Source organism: Palaemon carinicauda, chromosome 40, assembly GCF_036898095.1.
Source record: "Palaemon carinicauda isolate YSFRI2023 chromosome 40, ASM3689809v2, whole genome shotgun sequence".
NCBI lineage: Eukaryota > Metazoa > Arthropoda > Malacostraca > Decapoda > Palaemonidae > Palaemon > Palaemon carinicauda.
Genome location: NC_090764.1, coordinates 5,945,561 through 5,965,560, shown reverse-complemented (window position 1 = coordinate 5,965,560; position 20,000 = coordinate 5,945,561). Strand labels below are relative to the sequence as shown.

Sequence of the window (20,000 nt, the reverse complement as noted above, 5' to 3'; positions counted from 1 at the left end):
GTTACTTTCTTTTCAGATTATTTCTAATAATTTGTTCATAAGTTAATAACTGTTACTTTCTTTTCAGATAATTTATTCTTAATATTTTGTTCATTAATAATTATTAATTTCTTTTCTGATTATTTATTCCTAATAATTTCCTCATTAATAACTGATATTTTCTTTTCAGATAATTTATTCTTAATAATTTGTTCCTTTATAACTGTTACTTTCTTTTCAAACTATTTATTCCTAAAAATTTCTTCATTAATAACTGTTGTTTTCTTTTTCAGATTTTGGCTGTTGACATCTACAAAAGAAAACTTAACAAGTAAGTGTCCTTTATCGCTTTCCTTTTATTCTTAGATTTTATTATATGCAAATAATCTGGTGTTCTTTTTTTTTTTTTTTTTTTTTTTTTTTTTTTTTTTTTTTTTTTTTTTTTTTTTTGTATGGGTGATAATACCGTTTAACCTGGAACAAGAAACAGGCGACCAATAAGGCTGAAAGATTAAAACGCACCTGTTCCGCACCGGTTTCATACGCGCTCGTACACTAATGGTTTTGATTTACTATCTTATTACTCGCTCTTCCCTACACTGTTAATACACCATCCTGTGTTTTCAATCTTGCTCAAGCTTTATTATGAGTGGGGTTTTGTGACGTTCTTCCTCGGAAGTCGCTGTATATAAACTGGATGATTGTTTCATAAAGTTTAGTTGCATTCATCTTGCCTCTAAGTTATCACCTAACGGCTAGCTCGCACATACGGAATCATACGCCATACAAAGAAAAGCTCCTTTTTTTTTATTAATGAACATTTTCCAGAATCTAAGACTAGAAGTTAATTAGGCTTGGCATATTTCACTGGAATAACCAGACCAGCCCATCTCACCACGGATGCAAAGCAATAAATGAAGGAGACATCTGCTATCCACAGGGAACATAAGCATTTTTGTGATAGCTAATAAGTTCCTTTGGTTTAGTTTTCTAACCTCCTGGGACTTTGCATCCGTTTTTCTATTCGAGTGCCTTGATGAGTAGGGTAATAATCGTCTTTTCCGATTTATCGTGGTGGCTTTTTTTGTATACAACACACTTTTAATGGCTAGAAATGGAAACTGGATTTCTTCAAATATTATCTCTTGAATGTTATGTATCTTTTTCCTTTTTTTTATTACAAATTTAGTGATTTGAAAAATCAACTACAGTTCTATTTCAAATGAATCTAATCGTAGGTTGATTACCATTTTAGAAACTCTGGTTCGCATAGAATTGAGAAGCCTAATTTTCTGAGGACTTTAGTTTATAACAAAGGCTTATCAAACTTGTAAAACAGGGGATATTAAAGGCTTTTCAAAAGAGGTGTCGTGCTTGAGACTTAATCCTTCAAGGATTATTAGTAAATGCTTTTAATGTAGGATTTTATTATTTGTGAGTTTTTTGTTTTTGTTTTTTGTTTATGAACGGTTTCTATACCAGTAGACATTACTAGAGTGGATCATTAATGATTGTGCTATCTCCATTCTATGAGTTATTTATCTCACGAGAGAGAGAGAGAGAGAGAGAGAGAGAGAGAGAGAGAGAGAGAGAGAGAGAGAGAGAGAGAGAGAGAGAGAGAGAGAGAGAGAGAGAGAGAGAGAACTGTTTAAATCCCGTTTGCATATATTTTTAATTAGAATTAATAGCAAGCTAGAGAAGTACATTAACGAAGCAATTATTTTCTTGTTAAATTGTTTTTTTTTTCTCTCATTTTTGCTTTTTGATTAACAACGCTTTCCGCAGTGAAAATCTGTTTTTTTTTCCTAAGAGGCTTTGATATATTAAGCTTCTCATTTTTATAAAATATACGACATATTTTATATCAGTATCGTATTGAATGAGGACAGATTATATACAACAACAACAATAACAACAACAACAACAACAACAACAAATGCAGCCGTTTTTAGTCCACAGCAGGAAAGGGGTCTCAAATATGTCAATTCATGTCTGGGGTTTGTCCAATTTTCATCACCTAGCTGGCCAGTGTGGATTGGTGATGGTGGGAGATTTTTGTTTGATTGCTCACAGTAAACCAGCCTGGTATGGTTGCTCTGACTAGTACAGCTTTGCTGATCATGGTGATACACAAACCCTTTCACCACGTTAAGGTAGCTCTACTCAGAAAGGTTATATACACATCCAAACAGATTTATCATTAAAACTTGAATTTAACAAACCATAATGATATATATCTCATACTCGTAAGTTGAAATAAGTATTTGGGAGATTATATACTTATCCATACAAATTTTTCATTAAATCTTGAATTTAACAAACCAAAGTTTTATGTACCTCACACTCGTAAGTTGAAATAAATATTTGGGAGATTACATACACATCCATACAAATTTATTATTAAAACTAGAACTTCACAAACCAAAATATGTATCACATACTCGTAAGTTAAAATAAGTATTTGAGAAAGTACGTACATATCCATAGAAAATTTTCATTAAAACCTGAATTTAACAAACCAAAATGATGCCTATCTCATACTCGTAAGTTGAAATAAGTATTAGGGAGATTACATACACATCCATACAAATTTATTATTAAAACTAGAACTTAACAAACCAAAATATGTATCACATACTCGTAAGTTAAAATAAGTATTTGGGAGATTACATACACATCCATTCAAATTTATTAATAAAACTAGAACTTAACAAACCAAAATATTTATCACATACTCGTAAGTTGAAAAAAGTATTAGGGAGATTACATACACATCTATACAAATATTTCATTAAAACTTCAATTTAACAAACCAAAGTGATACGTATCTCACACTCGTAAATTGAAATAAGTATTTGGGAGATTACATACACATCCATACAAATTTTTCATTAAAACTAGAACTTAACAAACCAAAATATGCATCACATACTCGTAAGTTGAAATAAGTATTTGAGTGAAAACGACACTCGTAGGTTAAGCTCCCCCATCATGAAATGTTCTAGAAGAGTCCAAAAACGAGCTTTCATGAAACAAGTGACAAACGTTTCTCGAGAAATAATCTCGAGGAGTGTAAGGGCAAAAGCGATGTTTGCTATATGCTCAGCACTTTAGAAATCACAAAATCCAACTCACGATTCGAATAAAAGTAAGAGGAGCCATAGGGGGGAAATCATGAAGTGGAGAAGAAGAAGAAGAAGAAGAAGAAGAATAAGAAGGAAGAGGAGGAGGAGGAGGAGGAGAATAAGACAAAGACGAAGACGAAGAAGAAGAAGGAGGAGAAGAAGAAGATGATGAGGATAAAGAAAAAGAAGAAGACGAAGGAACAGAGAAAGAAGAAGAAGAGGAAGAAGGAGAAGGATCATTTTGATCCCATCTGTAAATGGAGTTCTGTTATGGCCAGCGGGTTTAGAATAATCCCATTATTATTAAGGTTTTGGGGCTCGTGACTTGGCGCCATTTAGTTTGAAAGTCGAAAGATCCTCTGTATTTTATATATGGGAACATTAAGGAAACGTCTTCAAGAGGATTTTCTTTTTTTACAATTTCCGGGCGTGAAATGGTTAGTCGTCTGCCGTTGCCAAAGAGTAATGTAGTTGTATTAGGAAAGTTGGTTTTCGTAATAGATCTGAAAGTGGTTGTTCATTTTATTGGATAAGCTAAAGAGAGAGAGAGAGAGAGAGAGAGAGAGAGAGAGAGAGAGAGAGAGAGAGAGAGAGAGAGAGAGAGAGAGAGAGAGAGAGAGAGTTTAGAATAAGGCTGTGTCCCTGACTGCTGAACACCAGACTGGGGTTCGAGTCCCTCTCAAACTCGTTAGTTTCTTTGGTTGCTGCAATCTCACCATCCTTTTAAGCTAAGGATTGGGTTTTTTGGGGAGTCTATAGGTGTGCCTGCTGAGTCATCAGCAGCCTTTGCCTGGCCCTTCTTGGTTCTAGCTTGGGTGGAGATGGGGTTTGAGCGCTGTTCGTATGTGTATATGGTCAGTCTCTAGGGCATTGTCCTGCTCGATATGGCAGTGTTACTGTCCCTTGCTATGGTCAGTCTCTAGGGCATTGTCCTGCTCGATATGGCAGTGTTTCTGTCCCTTGCTATGGTCAGTCTCTAGGGCATTGTCCTGCTCGATATGGCAATGTTACTGTCCCTTGCTATGGTCAGTCTCTAGGGCATTGTCCTGCTCGATATGGCAATGTTACTGTCCCTTGCTATGGTCAGTCTCTAGGGCATTGTCCTGCTCGATATGGCAGTGTTACTGTCCCTTGCTATGGTCAGTCTCTAGGGCATTGTCCTGCTCGATAGGGCAATGTTACTGTCCCTTGCTATGGTCAGTCTCTAGGGCATTGTCCTGCTCGATATGGCAGTGTTACTGTCCCTTGCTATGGTCAGTCTCTAGGGCATTGTCCTGCTCAATAGGGCAATGTTACTGACTCTTGCTCCTGCTATTGATTAGCGGCTTTTAAACCTTTAAGCCTTTAAGCCTCATATAAGGAGAATTATATTAGATGTATATGTGAGTGCAGATTCCTTTAGAAATAGCATACACTTTACATAAATTTCCAGACTGATTGGTATGCTCCTGGAACAAAGACATCAAAATAGAATCGGATAAATTTTAAGATAAAGTCTGGATGTTGTACAACAGATGTTTGACCTCCGTATTTGATAGAATATGTTTCAAAAAGATCTATTGGTTAAAATATTAAAATACTATAAGTATTTCCTTTAGAATACTTAAATTGTGCAGTTGACACCAAATTCTTCCTTAATCTCTTCTCCTATTATTCGGAAAAAATATAATAATCAATGATGTGTAAATTGTTTTCAGAAAGTCTACTTGTTTTTTTATCGACGGACGTGAATAGTTGAAATCATTTGTATGAATATTCTAGTTTATATGGATGATGCATTAATAAAGTGTGTAATTCACACTACAATCATTGAAAGATATATGTTGGTAAAAAAAGATAATCGTGAAAGAATATAATTGGCAATTGTAATCATCCTATTTAATCTGATTATCATTTGCGGAGACTTAGCTGTACTTCATTGGATGAGTAACCTACCTATTTCGTATGAACAATTAATATAATCTAATTATGGACTATCTTCCATTGCGATCAAATATTGTGCTATTTCATAAACACATTAGCATCATAGCAGGACAGGAAAAAAGGAAATACTTTGATAATTGTGTTAATTATAATAGATAATGTTTAACGCAATAGAGATTAGTTCACCAAACGTTCAGCTGGGCTCCACAAGGGACTAGAAGAGTTGGCAGACCCAGGCGTATATGGCTGAGGACTATGAAGCGCAAAGTAGGAGATGATGAGTGGAGAAGTATTGAATTAAAAGCTCAAGATAGAGACGACTGGCGAAATCTAACCGAGGCCCTTTGCGTTAATAGATGTAGAAGATGTTGATGATGATGAATGTTTAAAGAGAACTTTGGGTGTGGAGGAAATGCCCCCTGAATCTCAAAGAAGTCACTGGCAGCAGGGTGACGGATTGGGTTTAAGGCGATAGACAAGATGTCTTTTCGGCTTCTACTCTCGATGCCTGGCGGATGATCCTACTAGAATTAGTATGTACTAGTAGGGGACATTTGCCTTAGTTAGACAGGCACTGCGCATCACAAGGATCTGGCTATCTTTTGATGAATTTAGCCAATGAATCCTCTATGGATTTAGTCTATGAGACGACTGGCGAAATCTAACCGAGGCCCTTTGCGTCATTAGGCGTAAGAGGATATGATGATGATGATGATGAATGTTTACAGAAATGAAAAATGTAAATAAACACATGTCAGATTTAGAATGAACATGAATGGAGGTACGTATGCCATTTGCATATATTTTTTATCTTTTATTATGAAATACACATTTACAATCTTACAATTTATAACATATATACATCATAGTTATTTACATAAATCATTTTCATTTGGATAATTAATAAGGAAAGGATTGTGGTATTGATTTGAAAGAATCCTAACATACTAAGGATAAGAATTATATAAATATTTAGAAAACAAAAAATCGAATCAGAAGACGATACCTTGGGGTACCAACAAAAGAATAAGAATTATTTTACGAAAACTTCGAAAAGAAAAATCGGATATCGATGTAGAAAAAGAATTAGAGGGAAAGTTGAATTATGGGGTGATAAAGATACTGATAAAGGGGAAACGAAAAGATAAGGAGGACATAGACATTGATAAAGGATGTAATGAGAACTGGAATTAATAACGGAAGAGGGAAAGAGATGGAATATGCATGGCGCCTTTCTCTTTCATTTCACCTTTTTTCTGCATCTTTTTTTTTAATTTTCTTTTTTTAACCCTTGTCAAATTATACCAAGACCATTTTCAACTTTTAGAATATGCAAAAAGTTTTTTCCATCATTCATTTTCTTGTGTATTGTTCCCTTCTTTTCACTCTTTCTTCAACAATTTCACGTCTTATAATAGATATTTTCGATTCAATTTTTTTATCCAAATATACATACATACATATACCAAGGCACTTCCCCCAATTTTGGGGGGTATCCGACATCAACAAATAAAACAAAACAAAAAAAGGGGACCTCTACTCTCTACGTTCCTCCAGCCTAACAAGGGACTCAACCGAGTTCAGCTGGTACTGCTAGGGTGCCACAGCCCACCCTCCCACATTATCCACCACAGATGAAGCTTCATAATGCTGAATCCCCTACTGCTGCTACCTCCGCGGTCATCTAAGGCATCGGAGGCAGCAGCAGGGCCTACCGGAACTACGTCACAATCGCTCGCTATTCATTCCTATTTCTAGCACGCTCTCTTGCCTCTCTCACATCTATCCTCCTATCACCCAGAGCTTTCTTCACTCCATCCATCCACCCAAACCTTGGCCTTCCTCTTGTACTTCTCCCATCAACTCTTGCATTCATCACCTTCTTTAGCAGACAGCCATTTTCCATTCTCTCAACATGGCCAAACCACCTCAACACATTCATATCCACTCTAGCTGCTAACTCATTTCTTACACCCGTTCTTACTCTCACCACTTCGTTCCTAACCCTATCTACTCGAGATACACCAGCCATACTCCTTAGACACTTCATCTCAAACACATTCAATTTCTGTCTCTCCGTCACTTTCATTCCCCACAACACAGTTGGTACAATCACTTTCTCATATAGAACTCTTTTTACATTCATGCCCAACCCTCTATTTTTTACTACTTCCTTAACTGCCCCCAACACTTTGCAACCTTCATTCACTCTCTGACGTACATCTGCTTCCACTCCACCAAATATACAATATAATAATTATTGAAATTTACAAAATGCAAATAAATCTTTTGCTTCGTTTTTTCATCTCCAATGCAGTAACTTTCTTCGTTACACTTTCTTCGACAATTTCACCTGTTTCAATAGATATTTTAAATTAAGTTTTTATCCAAATACAATATACAACAATTATTGGAAATCACAAAATAAAAATATCTTTTTCTTCATATTTTCATCTTCAGTACATTAACTTTCTTTATTACACTCTTTCTTCGACAACTCCCCATGTTTTAATGCGTATTTTAAATTATTTTTTTTAATCCGAATACATTATAAAATAATTATTGAAATTTACAAAATATAAATATCTTTTTCTTCATATTTCCATCTTCAGTACAGTAACTTTCTTCATTACACTCTTTCTTCGACAACTTTCCCTGTTTTAATGCGTATTTTAAATTCATTTTTTTTAATCCGAATACATTTTGAAATAATTATTGCAATTTACAAAATGCAAATATCTTTTTCTTCATACTTTCATCTTCATTACAGTAACTTTCTTCGTTATTCTTCTATTCATCTGATCTTTATTTCTTTTTATTCTTTTATTTCATTATTATCTTTCAAAAAAGTCATATGCTCTCCTAGAATCAATCTGGCTTCTGCTTCTCATCTCGTTGGTATCACGAAAGCATCGTTGAAAAGAAAAGGTATTTGACTTTAATTAGCCTCCACCAATCACCGTCGTCGTTACAAATCAAATAGGCTTTCACATGTAAAATAATACAAACAACAATTGTGATGTCATTATGCTATTTTCATTAGAGGAGGACCTCGCATAAGTAAACTGTAAATGAGAAAATGAAAATTTGAAAATTATATTGAAATTGAATAATCTCAATCACGAGTCATTTTAATTTTCTTAATTGTGATACACTTGTGTACGCGACACGTCATAAATGCCGGCTGAATATTTAGATAGATATGCACATACGCGCGTGCGACCCGGTAGTTATAAGTCTGGCAATGCCGCTGAACGTAACCAGAATATATATATATATATATATGTATATGTATATATATATATATATATATATATGTATATGTATATATATATATATACACACACACATATATATATATATATATATATGTATATAGTTCTCTATTATATAGGGGATATGATAAAATCCATGTTAAATAGGAAGTGCTCAAAATGGCTTTAGTATTTGAAAAAATAGAAATAAAAATATCTTGTCCATTATTCATTATAAGACGAATGCTCTCTCTCTCTCTCTCTCTCTCTCTCTCTCTCTCGCCCTATGCCGAAGACAATAGGAAATCGTTGCCATTGTGGAAGAGAGCTGTCTCCTCCGTGCCACCAATAGCTTCCCTTTTGTCCCTCGCTCCGAGTGGCTGTTGAGTAGGGCAAATAAACAAAGGTAGGATTCGTGCAAATATACACACACAGACACCTATGAGATAGTTGAATATCACTCATATGTAGAGATTATTTTTTCGTTGGTTTGATAGATTTAGTTTTCTTTGAAATTGTATTTGGGAGGGGGGGGGGCGGAGAAACGGATTCAGTATCAGTTGGAATATTCATTTGTAGCTTTTGCTGTCTCTAGCAGAATCTATCTATCTATCTATCTATCAATCTATCTCTATCTATCTATATATATATACATATATAAATTATGTATATGTACTGTATATATATATAGTACTGTTTATATATATATATGTATATATATATATATATATATATATATTTATTTATTTATATTCAAATCAAGTAAATGACACCATTATTGTGGGAGGGATTAACGTGTTGTAGAAGATATATTTCTGTAAGTGTGTGAAGAAGCTAATGCCGTGAACCATATCGTAGAGAAGAGAGAGAGAGAGAGAGAGAGAGAGAGAGAGAGAGAGAGAGGGGTTACCATACTTAAGAGCTGTATTTCTTACGCTAAAAGAGATCAAAGGCCTCGTCTTATATCCGTCAAGGTCTTTAAGGTAAACATCCTTTGATGCTGTAGACAGTTATATTCTCTCTCTCTCTCTCTCTCTCTCTCTCTCTCTCGCTTTTTGTAGGCTCTGATCTTATGAGGAGAAATTATAGATTCTCTCACTCTCTCTCTCTCTCTCTCTCTCTCTCTCTCTCTCTCTTGCTTCTTGCAGCTTCTTATTTTATGAGGAGAAATGACAGATTCTTCTCTCTCTCTCTCTCTCTCTCTCTCTCTCTCTCTCTTCTTGTAGCCTCTGATTATATGAGGAGAAATGATAGAGACCTCTCTCTCTCTCTCTCTTGTAGTCTCTGATTTTATGAGGTGAAATGATCTCTCTCTCTCTCTCTCTCTCTCTCTCTCTCTCTCTCTTCATGTAGACCCTCCTTTTATGAAGAGAAATGGTAGACGATTCTCGAGTCTCAAGCGAAGCAATATTGTCCACCTGAAGTGATCAGTTCCTAGTAAAGTATTGAATAAGAAAATGTCCTAAGAAAATAAAGAAAATCTTGTGTCTTGTATTGATTTTATGTATATTTCTATTCATATGCATAGGTAGTAAGTCAATGAAGGCATTTATATACTATGTATATACATATCTACAGTCTTTTAATAAGATTCTTAGCCTTAGAAAATACAAGATGATTATTTTTCCTGTTGAAGCCTTGGGGCTTACAGCATCCTGCTTTTCCAAGTAGAGTTGTATCTTAGCAAGTAATAATAATAATAATAATAATAATAATAATAATAATAATAATAATAATAATAATAATAATCATCATCATCATCATAGGAACACTAGGCATGGTCCCAAGATCCCTGAAAAGGAATCTAGAAAAATTAGAGGCTGGAGTAGGCCCAGGACTAATGCAGAAAACTGTGATCCTAGGAACGGCTCACATGATAAGAAGAGTGATGGACTCCTAAGAAGGTTGGATGCAACCCGGAATCCTACATTATGAATACCACCCAGTCGAAAGACTGTTATTATTATTATTATATTATTATTATTATTATTATTATTATTATTATTATTATTATTATTATTATTATTTGCTAGGCTACAACCCTAGTTGGAAAAGCAGGATACTATACGCCCAGGGGCTCCAACAGTGAAAATAGCTCAGTTAGGAAAGGAAACAAGGAAAAATAGAAAATTTTATGGATAGGTAGGATGCAACCCGGAACATTACATTATGAATACCACCCAGTTGAAAGACTGTTATTATTATTATTATTATTATTATTATTATTATTATTATTATTATTATTATTATTATTTGCTAAGCTACAACGCTAGTTGGAAAAGCAGGATGCTATAAGCCCAGGGTCTCCAACAGGGAAAATAGCTCAGTTAGGAAAGGAAACAAGGAAAAATAGAAAATTTTATGAACAATATTAGAATAAATATTTCCTAAATAAACTATAAAAACTTTAACAAAACAGGAGGAAGAGAAATTAGATAGAATTGTGTGCCCGAGTGTACCCTCAAGCAAGAGAACTCTAACTCAAGACATTGGAAGCCCATGGTACAGAGGCTATGGCACTACCCAAGACTAGAGAACAATAGTTTGATTTTGGAGTGTCCTTCTCCTAAAAGAGCTGCTTACCATAGCTAAAGAGTCTCTCCTACCCTTACCAAGAGGACTGTGACCACTGAACAATTACAGTGCAGTTGTTAACCCCTTGAGAGTGGAATTGTTTGGTAATCTCAGTGTTGTCAGGTGTATGAGGACAGAGGAGAATATATAAAGAATAGGCCAGACTATTTGGTGTATGCGTAGGCAAATGGGAAAATGAACCGTAACCAGAGAGAAGGGACCAATGTAGTAGTGTCTGGCTAGTCAATGACCCCATAACTCTCCAGTGGTAGTATCTCAACGGGTGGCTGGTGCCCTGGCCAACCTTCTACCTAATAATAATAATAATAATAATAATAATTATAATAATAATGCTGAAACGCAGAGGAATCTAAGTTTTCCAAAATGAAAATAGAAGTGATAAAAAAAGGCAAACAGAAAGAAAGGATAGGAAGTGGAAAATCGAAAGAGGAAAGTAAAAAGGAAGTTTGAGACGGTTCGTTAAACTTCTTCACCGTTTTGGCAAGGGGAAATATCCTTTAGGGATAGTCTCTTCTTTACTCTTTTACAGGATGTTCATTTTCTCCTTAATCAGTTCGCGTTCGTTGTGTGTTTTTAATTTAGTATTTGCCTTTACATGAAGGGTTTTGGAGTAGTGTACAGTAATATGTATATATTATATATATATATATATATATATATATATATATACACATATATATGTATATGTATATATATATACATACAGTATATATATATATATTATATATATATATATATATATATATATGTACATACATTTATGTATTTTTAAGTGTATATATATTTATGTATTATATATATACATATATATGAATTATATTACTATATATATATATATATATATATATATATATATATGTATGTATGTATATATATGTATATAAATAAACATGCATATATATGTTCATATATGTACATTGCCTGGCCCTCCTTGGCCCTAGCTTGGGCACTGATCATATGTATATACAGTATGGTCAGTCTCTAGGGCATTGTCCTTCTTGCTAGGGCAATGTCACTGTCCATTCCCTCTGCCATTCATGAGTAGCCTTTAAACTTTATAAACTCCTTATTTTTCCAGTATCCATAATAATGTTATAATGTATTTTTATCCTGTGATATATTAAATGCAAGAAATTCCCTCTTAACCCAATTACTTTCTTTCCCTTTAAAAGTAAAAAAAGTGATTAAAAGCTCTCTTTCTTATCCTGCAAGCTTAAGCGGATTGCTATTCCATCCCCCTAATTGCAACTTGCAACTCGCTTGCACACTCTCATACTTTGCATGAAACGAAGCAAACTTAAAACTGCTCGCCAGTGCCTTTCATAAATTACTTGAAACTTCCTGCAATTTAAGCAAGATGAAAAGCCAGCTGCATACAGCTTAAAGTTTTCCTATCGTAAGTGGCGTGAAATATTCGGTCTTTAGATAGCGGAAGTCCTCGTCAAGGTTTGAATGTTTTCGGACGATGCAAAAATTAAATTATTTTTCGGATTTTGAGATCAGGATTTTTTATTTTTTTTTTTGGGGTGGGTGGGTGGGTGCTGTATCACCAATACTAAGAAGATATTCTTTATATATCAGTATTTTCTTGCTTTGTATCATTTCATTATTATTATTATTATTATTATTATTATTATTATTATTTTTATTAATATTATTATTATTATTATTATTATTAACCTATTATTATTATTATTGTTATTATTATTATTATTATTATTAATATTGTTATTATCATTACAAGAGCCTATAAAAAGCTCCCTCTGATGGCAACAGGGGCTAATTCGATTGTTAACAAAACGGATATTTGATAGAATATCTATCAAATAAAATAGTAGAGAAATATGGATTTGATAATATCTAATCCCACCTAAATATCATCGTTAGATAGATAATATCAATTTATGAGTCGGATATATTCAACAAAATGCTGTAAAAAGCATCACCAAATATTCTTGTCCATAATTTCAGTCTTTCTTCTTGTATTATAACCTTTTCATTTCTGTTATCTCTTTCACTATAGGTATTACAGCAGCTTTGTATTTTACTGGGTATCCATTGTTTTCGCACCATATCGCTACCTCATTGCAAGAGGGTCGTAACTCCAAATTCCTGATTTTTCAGGAGACGCATTTGAAAGTTGCTAAGTCCTTTGAATTTGATCATGTTTCACAAATCTTCTTAGTGCCATCTCTCGGCCGCTAATTCACCTAGATTTACGACTCTTTTACCAAAAGATGCAGAATCAATTCGGCAATCTTGTACACCATATAACTCAAAACTAGCAAATTTGGAGTTACGACCCTCTTGCAATGAGGTAGCGATATATTTTTTTAGATTTTATATACTGTATTTGTTATGTATTTGCAGATGTGAATTCCTAATTTCACTTCCTCGGTTCCTAAAACTGGCTTTTGCTTATCCCCTAATATATTGGCAGCAAAAAATGTAGCTTGGTATATGCTTACCTTCTCAGAGGTTTCATGTTTTTTTGAGTTATCAGACGCATTGAAGACTATTTTAATCCGCAGTAAGGAAAAATACCTTCCAAATTTCAGTGTCCATCTATAGTTACCACATTAATTTCTTGTTCTTTGCGAATAGTTAGATATTAGATTTAAACATGAGTTAAGTATCATAAATTCAGCCACCTAAGCTTTCTCCAGTCAGGGTTGTTCTGTATTTCTGTGGCTTATTTTGATAGGCCACAGCTCATACTTATTTAGTAAGATCTTGTGATGGGTTGCTGATTACTATTTTGGCTGACCATTACTGAGCTTCAACGTATTAGCCTGTGCTATTCTTCTATCAGATGCCTCTCTGTGCCCCTTAAATTCATGCTTTGTTTATGATAGTTATCTTCCTAGAAATCACTTTTCAGGCAATGAATTCACATCATCTTCAGTAGCTATATAATTGTGGTAGCTTATTTAAAGACAAAGATTTAGAGGCCGTTCATGAATGGCAGAGGCAAGGGACAGTGACATTGCCCTATCAAGCGGGACAATGTCCTTGAGACTGACCATATTACGTATGATCAGCGCCCAAGGACCCCTCTCCATCCAAGCTAGGAACAAGAAGGGCCAGGTAATGGCTGCTAGTCCATAAGATATACCTAAAGGCTTCCCCAAACCCCCCATTCTTAGGTCACAAGGATGGTGAGGGTACAGCAACCAAAGGAACTAGCGAGTTTGAGCGGAACTCGAACCCCAGTCAGGCAAGGATGCTACCACCAGGCCACTACAGCCCTAGATATCTGAAGACTCGCAATTTGGATGAAATATTTGCTCCATAAATCATCACTGTTGAACAACTACGTTTTCCTACCCATCTCGAAAACGACCCTTATGGATAATGGGTAAGTTATACGGTCTATAATCCTTAGCACTAAGCTTCTAGGATATTTTGTGTTATCCATCTCGAAGATTGATCATCCCGCTCAGTTCTCTTGAATTAAATGCCATCTCCTTTTCCCTCTTCTTTGAAACAGCCCAAGCCTTCTTAGCAGAAATACTTAGAAACCGTTTCAAGTTAATTAATATCACCAGCGTGTAATTTGATCCCGTCCTCTTAATCCTTTACTTATCTTCATTTCCTGGTTTCTATTTCATGTTCTGTGAGATTCATTCTTAATATAAAGGGATATTGTATCATTCCATGAAAATGTATACTTGGATTAATATTCTCTAAAAGTGTAACAATACCATTTCACAATGTTGAAACTGGGGGTCCTGTTATTATTATTATTATTATTATTATTATTATTATTATTATTATTATTATTATTATTATTATTATTATTATTTAAGCTCCACTCCTATATGGAAAAGCATGATGCTATAGTCCCAAGGGCTCCAACATGGAAAAATACCACATTTAGGAAAGAAAATAAGTTAATAATTAAACTATAAGAAAAGTAATGAACAATTAAAATATAATATTTTAAGGTGAGTAACAACATTAAAATAGACCTTTCTTATATAAACTAAAGAAACTTCATATATAAACTCAAGATAGCACGAGATACTCTGCAGGCGGCAGTTACGACAACAATGAATCGTTGGGTGTAAACAGATGACATTATTATGATGCACGATGCTTTCACCTCCAGATAGGATTATTGCGCCGTGGCTCTGGGAGAACAAATAGATTGGGGCAATAACGATTAGGTACATTTGTTGCGATGATATTGCGTAATCATTTGGTACTTTTGTTGCGATATTATTGCGTTTTCGTTGCGATGCTATTGCGTTTTTGTTGCGATGATATTGCGTAATCATTTGGTACTTTTGTTGCGATGTTATTGCGTTTTCATTGCGATGATATTGCGTAACGATTAGGGACATTTATTGCAATGATATTGCGTTTTCGTTGCTATGATATTGCGTAACGATTAGGTACATTAGGTTGCGATGATATTGCGTAACGATTAGGTACATTAGGTTGCGATGATATTGCGTTTTTTCTTGCGATGATATTGCGTAACAATTAGGTACATTTGTTGCGATGATATTGCGTAATCATTTGGTACTTTTGTCACGATATTATTGCGTTTTCCTTGCGATGATATTGCGTAAGGATTAGGGACATTTGTTGCGACGATATTGCGTTTCGGTTGCGATGATATTGCGTAACGATTAGCTACATTTGTTGCGATGATATTGCGTTTCTGTTGCGATGATATTGCGTAACGATTAGCTACATTTGTTGCGATGATATTGCGTTTTTGTTGGGATGATATTGCGTAACGATTAGGTACATTTGTAGCGATGGTATTGCGTTATTGTTGTGATGATATTGCGTAAGGTTTAGGGACATTTGTTGCAACGATATTGCGTTTCTGTTGCGATGATATTGCGTAACGATTAGCTACATTTGTTGCGATGATATTGCGTTTCTGTTGCGATGATATTGCGTAACGATTAGCTACATTTGTTGCGATGATATTGCGTTTCTGTTGCGATGATATTGCGTAACGATTAGCTACATTTGTTGCGATGATATTGCGTTTTTGTTGGGATGATATTGCGTAACGATTAGGTACATTTGTAGCGATGGTATTGCGTTATTGTTGCGATGATATTGCGTAAGGTTTAGGGACATTTGTTGCAACGATATTGCGTTTCTGTTGCGATGATATTGCGTAACGATTAGCTACATTTGTTGCGATGATATTGCGTTTCTGTTGCGATGATATTGCGTAACGATTAGCTACATTTGTTGCGATGATATTGCGTTTTTGTTGGGATGATATTGCGTAACGATTAGGTACATTTGTTGCGATGATATTGCGTTTTCGTTGCTATGATATTGCGTAACGATTAGGTACATTAGGTTGCGATGATATTGCGTTTTTTCTTGCGATGATATTGCGTAACAATTAGGTACATTTGTTGCGATGATATTGCGTAATCATTTGGTACTTTTGTCACGATATTATTGCGTTTTCCTTGCGATGATATTGCGTAAGGATTAGGGACATTTGTTGCGACGATATTGCGTTTCGGTTGCGATGATATTGCGTAACAATTAGCTACATTTGTTGCGATGATATTGCGTTTCTGTTGCGATGATATTGCGTAACGATTAGCTACATTTGTTGCGATGATATTGCGTTTTTGTTGGGATGATATTGCGTAACGATTAGGTACATTTGTAGCGATGGTATTGCGTTATTGTTGCGATGATATTGCGTAAGGTTTAGGGACATTTGTTGCAACGATATTGCGTTTCTGTTGCGATGATATTGCGTAACGATTAGGTACATTTGTAGTGATGGTATTGCGTTATTGTTGCGATGATATTGCGTAAGGTTTAGGGACATTTGTTGCAATGATATTGCGTTTCTGTTGCGATGATATTGCGTAACGATTGGGGACATTTGTTACGATGATATTGCGTTTTTGTTGCGATGATATTGCGTAACGATTAGGTACATTTGTAGCGATGGTATTGCGTTATTGTTGCGATGCTATTGCGTAAGGTTTAGGGACATTTGTTGCAATGATATTGCGTTTCTGTTGCGATGATATTGCGTAACGATTAGGGACATTTGTTACGAGGATATTGCGTTTTTGTTGCGATGATATTGCGTAACGATTAGGTACATTTGTAGCGATGGTATTGCGTTATTGTTGCGATGGTATTGCGTAAGGTTTAGGGACATTTGTTGCAATGATATTGCGTTTTCGTTGCGATGATATTGCGTAACGATTAGGGACATTTGTTACGATGATATTGCGTTTCTGTTGTGATGATATTGTGTAATGATTTGGTACGTTTGTTGCGATGATATTGCGTAACGATTAGCTACATTTGTTGCGATGATATTGCGTAAGGTGTAGGGACATTTGTTGCAATGATATTGCGTTTCTGTTGCGATGATATTGCGTAACGATTAGGGACATTTGTTGCAATGATATTGCTTTTCTGTTGTGATGATATTGTGTAATGATTTGGTACGTTTGTTGCGATGATATTGCGTAACGATTAGGTACATTTGTAGCGATGGTATTGCGTTATTGTTGCGATGATATTGCGTAAGGTTTAGGGACATTTGTTGCAATGATATTGCGTTTCTGTTGCGATGATATTGCGTAACGATTAGGGACATTTGTTGCAATGATATTGCTTTTCTGTTGTGATGATATTGTGTAATGATTTGGTACGTTTGTTGCGATGATATTGCGTAACGATTAGGTACATTTGTAGTGAGGGTATTGCGTTATTGTTGCGATGATATTGCGTAAGGTTTAGGGACATTTGTTGCAATGATATTGCGTTTCTGTTGCGATGATATTGCGTAACGATTAGGGACATTTGTTGCAATGATATTGCTTTTCTGTTGTGATGATATTGTGTAATGATTTGGTACGTTTGTTGCGATGATATTGCGTTTTAGTTGCGATGATATTGCGTAACGATTAGGTACATTTGTTGCAATGATATTGCGTTTCTGTTGTGATGATATTGTGTAATGATTTGGTACGTTTGTTGCGATGATATTGCGTAACGATTAGGTACATTTTTAGCGATGGTATTGCGTTATTGTTGCGATGATATTGCGTAAGGTTTAGGGACATTTTTTGCAATGATATTGCGTTTCTGTTGCGATGATATTGCGTAACGATTAGGTACATTTGTAGCGATGGTATTGCTTTTCTGTTGTGATGATATTGTGTAATGATTTGGTACGTTTGTTGCGATGATATTGCGTTTCTGTTGCGATGATATTGCGTAACGATTAGGTACATTTGTTGCAATGATATTGCGTTTCTGTTGTGATGATATTGTGTAATGATTTGGTACGTTTGTTGCGATGATATTGCGTTTCTGTTGCGATGATATTGCGTAACGATTAGGGACATTTGTTGCAATGATATTGCATTTCTGTTGTGATGATATTGTGTAATGATTTGGTACGTTTGTTGCGATGATATTGCGTTTTTGTTGCGATGATATTGCGTAACGATTAGGTACATTTGTTGCTATGATATTGCGTTTTTATGGCAATGATATTGTGTTTTTGTTGCGATGATATTGCGTTCTTGTTGCGATGATATTGCGTTTTTGTTGTGATGATATTGCGTAATGATTAGGGACATTTTTATTATTAGTGTTATTATTATTAATTGCTAAGCTAGAATCCTAGTTGGAAAAGCAGGATGTTATAAGCCCAGGGGCTCCAACTGGGAAAGTAGCCCAGTGAGGAAGGGAAAAACTGAAAAATAGAATATTTTTAGAAAAGTGCTAACATTAGAATAAATATTTCCTATAAAAACTTTAACAAAACAAGAGGAAGAGAAATAAGAGAATAGTGTGCCTGGGTGTACCCTCAAGTAAGAGAACTCTAACCCAAGACAGTGGAAGGCCATGGTACAGAGGCAATGGCACTACCCAAGACAAGAGAACAGTGGTTTGATTTTGGAGTGTCCTTCTCCCAGAAGAGCTGCTTACCAAAGCTAAAGAGACTCTTCTACCCTTACCCAGGTGAAAGTAGCCCCTAAACAATCAAAGTGCTTTAGTTAACCTCTTGAGGGAAGAAGAATTGTTTGGTAATCTCAGTATTGTCAGATGTACGAGGAAAGATGAGAAAGTGTAAAGAATAGGCCGGACTATTCTGTGTATATGTTGGCAAAGATGAAATAAGCCGTAACCAGAAAGAGGCGTCCAATGCAGTACTGTCTGGGCAGTCAAAGGACCCAATAACTCTCTAGCGGTAATATCTCAACTGGTGGCTGGTGCCTTGGCCAACCTACTAACTACTGGTCGTTATCTTATATTCAATAAAAAATCGTACTTGTGAGAGAGAGAGAGAGAGAGAGAGAGAGAGAGAGAGAGAGAGAGAGAGAGAGAGAGAGAGAGAGAGAGAGAGAGAGAGAGAGAGAGAGAGAGAGAGAGAGAGGTTGGTTTAAGCTTTTGAATTTTCATTGAGGAAGAGAGAGACATGGAAATATGTTGGTTTAAGCTTCAGAATTTTTATTTTCAATAAAGAAATTTTAAGATTATAATCTGAAACATTTCAGAAATACTTTGATAAAACTTCAATTTTAGAAGAAAAGACGTTTTATGCCACGCAGATATTTATCAGCATCCTTAATAGAAACTTTCTTTGTAATTTATAGTTTTATTTGAAAAACCTCGAAAAGATTGCAAATATTTTTGGCCCACAACGATAAATGGTGGAAAGGATTGTATTGAAAAAATAAACAGTTGATCTAGTCCCCATATGTCACTGGTTTCTCTATTAGATTTTATAAATTGAATTTCGTTTATTTAGATTGGTTTGTTTACTGAATCATGAAACCAATGTAGATTAATATTATATTGTATTTTGTTGATGGCAAACAAGATTAAAACGTTTTTGATTCTTATGATTAATAATGAAATATTAATTTACTAGAAATCTTGATGCTATATATTAGTAAGAACTGCTGACCAACTCTGTCCATGTCTTCAATTAAGGCTAAAATATCTATTATTTAAGATTACACGTTATCAAAAATATGAGCTTTTCATATCACCTGGAGGCAATCTGAAATGTCCTTCCTTTTAAATATTTTTTATCCGAAGCCATTTTACTATTAAATTCCTGAGAGACTGCAATGTTAAAAATATATAGGGT

General features: G+C 34.9%; 1 long non-coding RNA gene across 1 annotated transcript in view; it reads left to right on the top strand.

The window, feature by feature from the left end:
* Window positions 1-269: 269 nt before the first annotated feature.
* The window catches only part of LOC137631960 (uncharacterized), a 263,696-nt gene continuing 243,965 nt past the window's right edge, over window positions 270-20,000 (top strand). Inside the window, exon 1 of the long non-coding RNA XR_011041965.1 lies at window positions 270-310. This is a non-coding gene — a long non-coding RNA (uncharacterized lncRNA). The remainder of the gene's footprint in view (window positions 311-20,000) is intronic.